Source organism: Eretmochelys imbricata, chromosome 26 (genome assembly GCF_965152235.1).
Source record: "Eretmochelys imbricata isolate rEreImb1 chromosome 26, rEreImb1.hap1, whole genome shotgun sequence".
Taxonomy (NCBI): Eukaryota; Metazoa; Chordata; order Testudines; family Cheloniidae; genus Eretmochelys; species Eretmochelys imbricata.
The window spans coordinates 5,288,731-5,300,306 of record NC_135597.1 but is presented as its reverse complement, the minus strand read 5'-3'; positions in this window follow the sequence as shown (position 1 = coordinate 5,300,306).

Below are 11,576 nucleotides of genomic sequence, written 5' to 3'. Positions count from 1 at the left end.
TGGAATATATGGGCTCAAAGAGCCAAAGGTGTTAACATAACCCACTCACTGCCCAACATTAAACAGTTTTTAAAAAGGTTTCAGCATTTTGTATAGAGAGACCTTGGCCTGCTTAGCACAATGGCAAACACACCATTAAGCATCACATCAATCTTTTATTAAAGAGGTAGAAAAGAAGGGAAAAGAGTGAAAGCATTGGAAATGAATGAAGCGTGCATTGCAAAGCGAGAGCATTTGAAATGAATCAGGCTTTCATTTGAACAACAGCCCTTATTCCCTTCCTCTGTAGCCGGAGAGAGTTTTTAGACAGAAACACCCTTACCCGTTGTTTGACAATCTCTTAGATGGTATCAAAGGCGATAAGTGTCCAGTCCTCCCAGGGGGTGCTCAGGTTTTAGCCGGAGCTAGTGGTGGTAGAGATGTCATCTGGCTCCCTCTCTCTGGCCTGGTCTGGTCAGGAAATCTCTCAGGATTAGGATGAAGAAGGTGCAGGGTCCCAGGAGACAGTGGGGGTAGCAGCCATGATGGTGAAGCTCGCTCCTTCCCCTTCACCCAGTGTAGCAGTAGCCTCCGTCTGCTGTTCTGTATTCCCCCCCACCCAAAAAGTTTAAGAACCCCAGAAGGGAATAGTGGGTGGAACAGCCATCGTCTCATTATTTTGTCCACCACCAATAGGTCTTTCTTCCAAAACACTGATTTTCGGTCTCACACGGTTCTCGTTTACCAGGGATGATCTGAGCAACACTGTCCTTGAATTATAGCAGGAGGCCTTTTTGTTTGGACTAATTCACTCTGTCTCGCTTTGCAACTTTCCCCGTCAACATTTGTCACTCTAGGTTGTTGTGACATTCCATGAACTTTCACTCACTTTTCACCCACTGAGCTCACAATTAGTGCAAATTTGTAGGCTCAATTATCACAGCTGAACTCATGGGCAAGAGGTTTTCCCAGATAGTCAGTCTAACTTTTCCCTCTCCCATGGCCCCTAATAACATTCTCCTTTCTTCCCCCGGCCCTAAATAACTCCTCTCCCTCTGGGGTATTTCTACCCTACAACTCTTTCTCATCTCCTTACCATAGTCAATGCTTAGCTCAGCCCAGAAAGACTTAGAACATAAGAATGGCCAGACTGGGTCAGACCAAAGGTCCATCTAGTCCAGGATCCTGTCTTCTGACAGTGGCCAATGTCAGGTGCCTCAGAGGGAATGAACAGAACAGGGAATCAACAAGTGATCCACCCCCTGTCGCCCATTCCCAGCTTCTGGCAAATAGAGGCTAGGGACACCAAAAGCTTGTATGAAAGAGACAAGGTGGGGGAGGTAATATCTTTTATTGGACCAACTTCTGCTGGTGGAAGGGACAAACTTTTGAGCTTACACAGAGCTCTTCTGCAGGTCTGGAGAAGATATTACCTCACCTACCTTGTCTCTCTCATTTCCTGGGACCAACATGGCTACAACACCACTGCAAACAACATTAGCTTTTTATATCATTTGACTACGGGCCTGTTTGATCCAAAGTCTATTGAAAGACTCCCACTGTTATGCTTTCTATTCCAGTCATGCCCAGAGGCACCAGCTGGGATCAGGGCTCCATTGTGCTAGATGCTGTACATATACATAGCAAGAGCCAGTCCATGAAGAGCTTGCAATCTAAACAGACAAAAAGTGGAGGAGGAAATAAAAGCCAAGAGACAGGATGGCCCAGACCCACACTGGAATTTAGGCAGCTAACTCCCACTGAAATCAGCAGGAGTTAAGTGCTTAAATACCTTTGAGGATCTTGGTTCAAGTGACTGGCCCAAGGTCATGCAGCAGGTCAGTGGCAAAGTAAGGAATATGAATCAGGCTCTCTGAATTACCAGCCCTAGCCATTGGGCCACACTACCGCTGCATTAGAGGCCCCATCTTCAGTTGGTGTAAATCAGCATTGCTTCATTGACTTCGTCTTTTTTTCCCCTTTGACTTCAAGGGCTTCCAGGTCAGGCCCCGAGAGATCACAGCAGAGTATTTTTAACATGCTGGTTGGAAATGGGTCTGTTCTCATGAGCAGATGCCTCTAGCGGGGCCCGTGATGGCGGCTGGGGATACCTGGTTCTGCTGAAGGTCACGCTCGTTACATGGAGACCTCTTGTTGCAAGCACATTCTCATAAAGAGCCACAATTTTTACTGTCTCAGCCAGTTTTTTTTAAACCACTTTCCACCTGCCTCTGAATTATAAATGAAACCCTCTGCTTTATTGTCATGGTTATTGTAGTGGCTTGCTTCACAGGTGGATGAGCAGCGCAGCAGGAGACCCTGCCTCCCTCCAAGTGCCACAACTTCAAGGGGCTTTGGGGAAAACAATTTTTTTTCTTTACATTCAAGTTGAAAATTTTTTTTGGGGGGGGGTGGGGGGGACTTTTGTTTTTAACCAATTAAAGGAGCAGTAACATGCTTGGGTTTGCTTCATGGTCTGTCTCTAATCTCATCTCGGACTAGAGTGGTAGCCAGAAGCCATTCATGTCAGGGAAAATGATCTGAACTGGGATTGCCCTGGAGCTGGCAAAGGGGATTCAGCCTTCGTCATTGGTTGTGTGGCAGCAGCACCTGGAAGCCTCATCTAAGATTTGGGTCCCATTGTACCAGGGCTGAACACGAAGATGGTAAGAGATAGTCCCTTCCTGGGGAGCTCAGGCCCAGATCCTCAGAGGTTAAAGCAAAAGAAAAGGAGGACTTGTGGCACCTTAGAGACTAACAGATTTATTTGAGCATAAGCTTTCATGAGCTACAGCTCACTTCATCGGACGCATTCAGTGGGTTTCATTGATGTTCCTCCTTTGAGGTCTCCAAAGAACTAGGGAAGCTGTGTCCTCAGTCCCTTCCCTCTTCACTCAAGACCCTGGCCCCAGCTCTTCCCGCAGCCTGCTGCCCCTCACAGCAGCATGCCCATTTACTGCCACTTATCCCCACTCAAAGGTTCTTTTGTTTATTTGGTGAAATTATAGAAATCAGCAGGTCCCCAACTTTCCATTCTGTTCCTTGGGCTCCCAGTGCTCACATTCACTCTCCGCACCTTTGTTACATGTTTTCTTATCTCTCCCCACCAGTTCCAGATTCAATTTCTGAACATAATAGAAACAGCAGGATCCCATGTGTAGGGCCTGAAGTTCCCACCAATGGACTATAGGGGGCAGTCTCCCCCTTTCAGCCTCTGATGGCCACCTTGGCTTTCTAAAGGGATTCTTGGCCCATTATCTAGCAGGATCGCTCCTGTACAGTGATACGACTGGATGAAAGAGTGAGAGGCTCGGCTGGCTTGGAGAAGTTCAACTACCAGCTTCTATCAACCAAGACTATTCTCTATAAGGACAGGACATGGAGGAGCCAAGACCTGGTAGGTGAGTAATAATTCATTGCATTTCTATAGCTCCTTCCATCTGAGGATCACAAAGGCTTTCCAGACACTAATGAGTGATTCTTCTTGACCCCCACCACACAAGGAAATTCAGTATCATCACCCTCAGGTAGAGGCTGCAGCATCTGTGAGCTGGCCGTGGTGCTGAATGCTGATCACTCAATGCTTTGTCCAGCCCTACGGAGTCCATTAGAATCAGAGAATCAGAGAATCTCTTTGGCCTACACTGTGTCAGGGACCCAGTGAGTCAGGCTGGCTGAGTTGCAGCACTTTTACTGTTGTGGCCGCTTGGGTTGAAAAACCCAAAGTGGAAAGAGGAGATGAGGAAGGACAGTAGCCATGGAGTTTGGAGAATGGTAGGAACCGGTATTTTCCGAGCAGAGAAGATCTGAAGTTGAGCCTCTGAGCAGCTGGTGCCTTGTCCCAGAGGGGAGGGAGTAATTAATCATGCTTGGCACTCAGTGGTGGATCTCAAAATAATTCACGAAGGAGGCTGAGTAACATTATCCCCATTTGACTTGGGGGAAAGCTGAGGCACAGAGAGGAGAAAAATTTAAAAAATTATTTGTATTCCATTAGCACTTAGGGGTCTCAGGGAAGATCAGGGCCCCATTGTGTTAGGTGTGGTACAGACACAGAGAGACAGCCCTGCCCCCCGAGAGCTCACACTGTAAAGGTGACAAAGGATGGATTATCACCCCTGCTCTACAGATGGGGGAATGGAGGCCCAGAGAGATGCAGTGACTTGCCCCCGGTGATGCAGGAAGTCTGTAGCAGAGCAGGAAATGGAACCCCAGTCTCCTGAATCCTGATCTGGTGCCCACAAGAGTAACCGAAGGCACAGAGATGGACAAGGGATGTGCCCACAGCGTGTTGGTATCAGAGCCTTCAATCGCTTTTGATGCCCATCATTCCATTCCAACTGCTAGACCACGCTGCCTCATAAGCAAGTGGGCTCAGTCAACAATAATTAAAGGGAGCCCAGCCAGTGAATCACAAGAATCCGCCAAAGTCGATATCAGCCAGTGGGTAGTAATGAAACCGAAATGCATATCCTTAGGGGAACCCTCCCCCATCCCCTAGCCAGGACTTTAAAAAAGGCATGAATTATTTATAATCTCTTTCAATCAAATAAACTTTGAGGTGCTCAAGTTAATTTCCGAGATCCTGAGAATCCAGAGTGCAGAGTTTTAATAAGGCAAATTAAGTGCTTTATGTATTACACTGATTAAAGCTTCATATCAATCTATCCAAAGCTGGATCCAATGGGCTGGAAAACAAATATAGCCCCAGCAATCATGCTCTTGTGGAGCAGAAACCTGGGTGGCTCCGGCCAGATCAGAACTGGGAAATGCACCTTCTTGATTTTTATTAAGGGCCAGAGTTTCAAAGGAGCCCGGCTCCTGTTTAGGTATCGAAACAAAGGCCAGCTTTTCCAACCTGCACCCAGCAGCTTCCAATGTGACACTTCGGATCAAATGTTCAAAGAGGTCAGTGCTCAACCTGCACCCAACGTGCTGGACTCTTGTGAAAATCTGGCCACCCGGTTTGGTGCCTAAGTGGGAGCTGAGCTCTTGCAAATCTGGCCTCAAGGATGCATGCAGGGGAACTGAGGAAGAGTAATAAGTTGCCTGAGGTCAGTAATAAGTTGCCTGAGGATCTTGTTGCCTGGAAGTCCTCTCCAACCCCTCCAGGTTGGCCTGGTTTCCTTCTGCAGAAGAGCGCCCTCTTTCTTGGTCTTTTATAGGGATATGGAGAATATTCATATGACTAAATACTCAAAAATAACGATGGGTTATGGAAGGGACTGGAGAGCAGCCAGGGCTTCCTCCTATACATGCAGCAGGCACTGAGGGACCCGTGGGGCATAAAAGGTCCCCACAGAGATAGGAGGAGCAGAGAGCAGGCTAGGGTTGGTATGAATGAGGCCTTTCCCTTGTAGCCAGCAGATAGAGAAGACCCCACCACACACACAGACAGGAGCAGCACAGAGCATGGAGAAGATACCGTGTTCAGTCCAACAGGCATGCCCATTTCTCTGTGATAATTCTTCCACTTTTTCTTCTCCATGCAGCTCAGCACATTCCCATGGCAGGAGCTTACACCCCATCCACCATCCAATATGCGTACCCCCACGAGCTCATCCCCAGAACAGGTCAGTGCCTAGCACTTCGTCCCCTCAAGTTCTCTTGCCAGCTGCAGGGCGGAGCCAGCAAGTGCCAGGCTTGCCAGCCACAAGGAGGCTAGTCCGTGCTTCCTTTGATCCGGGTGCGCCCAGAGAATGCGATCAAGCCCCTGCCCCCTTTGTGGTACATGCGAGTTGTGCAGAGAACGACATCCAAGTTGAGACCAGCTCCTCCTTGCCTTTTTGACTCAGCTGGTGGAGCAGCTGCCTATGGATTGCCAGGGACTCAGTGTGAGTTTTAGCTGCAATAGCACGAGAGGCACGTGTCACTCTCTCGCTCTGCATGGGGACACCGCTCATTAATTATGATACTGCCACACAGGTCGAGAAGCAGCTTGGTCTGGGGAAATATGCCCAGGAGCTCGAGTACTACTCCCTGCCCCGCATTTGCTGTGGTATCTTAGGCACATCCCCGAACCCCCATTGTGCCTCTGTTTCTCCACCTGCCAATTATCTGCTATCCTCTTTACTGTAGCACCTAGGTTTGTCTAGACTGGATTCTGTGGTCCTCCTGTAACTCCAGTTAATTGGTGGCTAACTCGAGTTAGCTGCGTGATTGTAAATGCTAGTCTAGATGCTCTGTGACCTTGTGCGTGCAGGAGCTAATCTTTGTGGAATGTCTAGCTCCGCATTTACAAAGGTCCTTTGGAACTAGAGTTCACCGGCAATCAATCAAAACACAGTCACACTTCTAGCCTAGACAGAGCTATAAGGGTTGTGAGGGTTCACTGGGTTAATGTCTGAATGTGTACAGGGCTGTAGGAGTATGGTTAGTTTAGACCCCAGTTTTATTTTATTTAAAGGAAAAGTTGTATCCAGGCTAATAATCAGAGAAATGTTTGGGTGGGGGCTGTAAAGGGGGCAATGAAAACAGAACTTTTTTACAGGCTTTAGAGGCCTTCCCCTGCTGTGTGGGAAACCCCAACAATCCTAACAGGCTGGTGTCAGAGAACTGGGAAATCAAACTGACACTTCTAGCTGCATTGGCCCCTCGGAACAAACTGCAGAGTCACCGACGAAGGGTAAATTTAGACGTATGGGCCAGATTTTGCTCCTACTTAACCCTGGTTTACACCAGCATAACTCCACTGAAATCAATGGGCCTAATTCTCCACTGCCTTGCGTACAGGGCAGTAATTTACACCAGTGTGCAGCAGATGTGAAACACCACCATTGATAGATCAGGACTTGACAGTCATTTTGCACCGGTGTAAAGGACTCTGCGAGGTGCAAGGTGAAAATGTGGTGAAAGCAAGAGGAGAATCAAACTCTTTCTGCCAGGTGTAGTATGTCAGCTGTTGTTAGCGATCAGAATGCAGGGAAGGGAATTTAAAACTGACTTAGACTCTGTCACTTTAGTTCCACTCTGTGCCCCATGGAGTCAAAGGCAAATCTCCCATTGATTTCAATGGGGTCAGGATTTCACCCCAGATGTGGACTTCACTTAAGTGATGCAGCATCTGCTGGATGGAATAATTCACCTTGTGGATTAATGCACTAACACACTCACAGACAATGGCAATTAGGCTCCTTAACTCAGACATTGGCAACAGAATAAACAGATGCTATCTCTAATTTCTCCTGCCTGGGATCCCCCATGGGCAGGTTAAATGCTTGACATGTACCAGGGAGCCTTAGCGGAGGCAGAGAGTGATCATCCTTTGTCCTTCTCTAGTAGTGTGCCTTGAGGACTCTCAAAGCACTTTGTGCCACTGAAGCCTCTCAACCTTGCTGTGAACTGGGTCTCTACAGCTGCCCCCAGTTTACAGATGGAGAAACTGAGGCAAAGAGGCTGCAGCCAGCATTTTCAAACCAGCCTATTAGTGGATGATTTATTGTTTGCATTGCAATAGCACCTAGGCACCCCAGTTGGGACCAGGACACCATTGTGCTAGGTGCTGTGCAAACCAAACAAGAAGACAGTTCCTTACCCAGAGCTTACAACCTAAGTAAAAGAAATCTCAGCCAAGTTTACACATGGAATCAGCCTCTGTGCTAGAGTAGAACCCTGAGGTCCTACCTCGCAGTCCCCAGCTCTAAGCAAATTATATATCTCCCTGCCATCTAGCACCTATCAATTAGGCCATCTAGCCGTCTAAGGTATCTCCAAGATGCCCTGTCATGTGGTGTCTAAGCACCGCAGAATAACACAGATGCTCAATACAGCCTTCATGTTCCGTGAGTCACTCGGCAACAGGAGACACGGCGACCAGGCTCTCATCATTTTGGAAAGGCGGCTTAGAGTCATCGGGGGTGCTTGTGTCAAGGCTGAGGTGGGGCCAGGCTGAATTTTGGAAATGCTCTTTCTTCTGACGCACTCTCCCCCGCCATGGTCCTGTTTCTATGGCGACAAGGAATAATCTCTGTTAATTACCACATTGGTTCTGCCTGTGGAGTCCTGGCCAGAAGACATATTATTTGGGTTATAAAGCAAGAGCTCTGCTCTCTCACCCAGGGATAGCAGGTGGTGGGAAGCGAAGCAAGGGGAGATCCTGGCTCCAGCAAGCCATAGGAGAAAACCATCATGGTGATGTGGAGGGTCTGGGGAAGGGCAGTCACCTGTTCAAATCCAGCAGCAGGCTGGGAGTGAAAACTGAGAGCAGGTGACCCATGTAGACTGAGTGGCTGGGCTCGGTCTGTTTGCTAACAGAGAGACAGCTCAATTGTGAAGTCCGTCTGCTGTCACCCTCATAACTAACTTCCTTGTGAGCAGCTTCACTGGAAAAGGAAGACAATGGTTAGGCAACTGGGGTGCTGTGGCCACCGCTTTCCATGTGGAACAATGCCACCCCAGTCCATTGGTTGTCTCGTCTTGTAGTGTAAGCTCCTTGGGGCAGGGACCATCTTTGTTCTGTGTTGATATGGCACCTACCACAGCAGCATCCGGGGTCCCTGCAGTACAAATTAACAACAGGAATGACCCTCAGTTTGTAAGACTAGGCGGCAGGGATGGTGATGCTGTTGTGCTATTAACCATTAATCAGTAATTAATTAAACTCCCAAGCATATTCTATTATCACTTTGTATTAATTATGATGGCTATTTATTATTAATTGCTATTAGCACAGCCCTCTCTTTGCCCATCTCACGGGCTCGTCATCTCTCCCCAGCGTATTCCTGGCAGGTGTAATGTACAAACTGCGCTTCTCCTCTGAGAGTTTCCACTGTTGTTTTTCTTCATTAACAGAAGAAATGGAAACACCTTCCGGACTTTGCTGTGTCCAAAGCCATACAGATCCTGTGGGCCTAATGAGATTTGTACAATGCCAGCTAGGCTATTAACAGAGCCAGTGGGAATCCACTAATCAAACAGAGCAGCGGTAACTACACGGAGCTGGATGGAATCTTGGCTTTTGCTTGCTTAGCCTATTTTGCACATCTGCTCACACCTTGCACACTCAGTCCCACACCTTCTTCAAGTGCTCGCACACTCACCACACCCTGACATACCCATAATTGCCACACACAGACCCTTTCACACTCACATGCTCATTTGTTCCACTTACATGGACATGCTTGCATACCCTCCCGCCCCGCTGTTTGTCACAAATCCATAGGGAGAGCTGGCGGTGTGTGTATATGTGAGTGCTGGGTGTGGAATATGAGGGAGGGGGGAACAAGCCAGGTTTGATTTAATCATCAGAGTTGTGTAGGGGCCAAGGGTTGGAATGGCAGGGTGGGCTGCGGACCAGGATTGAGGGGCACTGGCCATGGTCTGGATGGGACCACTACAGCAATAACAATAGAGGCTACAAGTTAGGCACTGAGTGATGGGAGAGGCTGCCTGCTTTGGAATAAATGATTATTATTATGTATTTGCTTGGCGGTAGCTCCTAGGAGCGCCTGACTGGGATCGGGACCCTGTTGTGCTCGACACTGCTCACACGCAGAACACAGACAGCCCCTGGTGCAGAGAGCTTACTGTGACATGCAGCAGGAGAGCTACAATGCCCTTATCTTTCCTGTTGCTTGGCGCCATCTCCTGTGGCTAGAGGACACAGCGGCGGGTGCCCTGGTGGCCCGGCAGCAGGGAAATGGGTTAGACTCTGAAGCACGTTCTGAGACAAGCCTACATGTCCAGCTGCCAGTCTGCCTGTCGGAAGGAAACTACAGCATGGCAGCCAGTTGTGGTCTCGTCAGCTGTGCTGGCTACAGCATCCCTGCAGAGCAGAGCAGGTCAGGGTGCCCTTGCAGGAATTGGCCGAGTGCCTCAGAGAGAGAAGGCCCATTGATTGTCCTCTGCCGGCAGCATTAGCCATGCAGGAGAAAGCAGGGAGTCTCCAGGCCTCTGAGCCATGTCATCTTCCCCGTGCACATCTCCCCAGATGGTCACCTCATGTCCTCCAGCACCCTCTATACCAGCAAAGTAGGGTGTCCCCTTGGCCAGGTTCAGGGGGAAAAAAAGCAGAGTGGACAAACCAGCAATTTAAAAAAAACCCGATTTAAACTCTTTGTACAGAACCTGATGTGGGAGGAGTTCAGCTGCGTTAGGTCAACCACAGGTGACGTTTTACCAAGGCCTGTGATTTCCTACAGGAATGCAGCCCAGAGACTCCCATATCCAGTGCCTCTGCTGTCCCAAAATAGGAACTGGGGCCTGGACTCACTCCTGGATTTTGCTCCTGGATCCAATCCCCTCTCGCAAAGTGATAGGCAGAGATGGAACTTTCCTGACCATGTGTGCTCTTATGGCAAGACAGACAGGATGCTGACAATTTTGAGGTGGAAATAGGGGCTGGAGAAGAAGCTGCTAATTAGACTCGTCAGTTATCTCCTTAGCTTTTCAGTTCCTAAATATGTCACCGTTTTATAGTCTTATCTTGAGTCCCCCCCAGGGCTAGAATCTGGATCCCACTGGGAGCTGGGAATCTCTCTTTTCCATCGGGATAGAACTCCTGTCTTTAGCCCTGATATCTCAAAGATCAGATCCTCTGGTGGTGTAAACTGACTTCAGGGTTTGACCCGAAGACGTCAAAGCCAGGGCATTTGTGTGCCGAGGAAAACTGTCACCAGTCTGGGACTGAAGCTTACGGAGATGGGGTGGGTGGTCCAGGTGAGGGGATGCTAAGGTGGAAAATCCTTTTCTTACCTGCTCTAAGGTTCAGGTCAAGGTAATGTTCTTTTGGGAAAATTCCACAACTTGAAGGAGGAGGAAAAAGTTTGCTCTGGTGGGTGGGAAAAAGAAGGAAAAAAGGCAGGGGTCTGAAGCTGCTTCTGGGTTTGGAGTGTTAGAAAAAGGGAAATGGATTGGTGGACTGAGTCCAGGTGAAGGGCTGGAAAGGTTAGCACCCAGCTATGCAAATTGTCACATGGGGCCTGATCCTGCAGTGAGCTCTACCAACTTGGGGCCACAGCTACAAACTTTCTTCTTATGTTACAGTGATACCTTGAGGGCCCAGGTAAAGTCAGTGGTCTGCTATGGTGGGTGCTGTAAGGGGCAGCTCCTGCTCCAAAGAGCTTACAATCTATGTAGACAAGACAGAAGGGTTTGAGGGGAAAAGAGAAGCCCAAGGTCACACAGCAGCTCGGTGGCAGAGCTGGGACTAATGCTCAGAAGTGGGAATCTGGAGATTGGGGTTCTAAGCTCCATGCTTGTACAAGCAACGTATGAGTGAGCAAATGTGGATAGCATATCTGTATACAATATAGATTAAACAGTGCTGTGATTCCATTTCCCCCAGCCTCCTCCCCGCCTGTGTGGTTGATGCATAAGTTGTTCTCTTCCCCCCAAAGAAAGCGAGCAAAATATTGTCCGCAAGCGTAGCTCCTGTGTAATCCGCCCAAGCAAAGTCCCAACTTAAAACCAGCTGCACGGCTTCTTTGTTATAAAAAAGTATTTCATGCTTAAGTCACAACTCCTTGGCTTAATTATTTAAGAGCATGACTGAGCCAGAGTGAAAGCCGTATATTTATGCCACAAAGAGATAGCTGTCAGCGCTAGTTCCCCGGGCGATGGGCCCAGCTCACTGTTTCAATAGTTGCTCTGTGGGATCT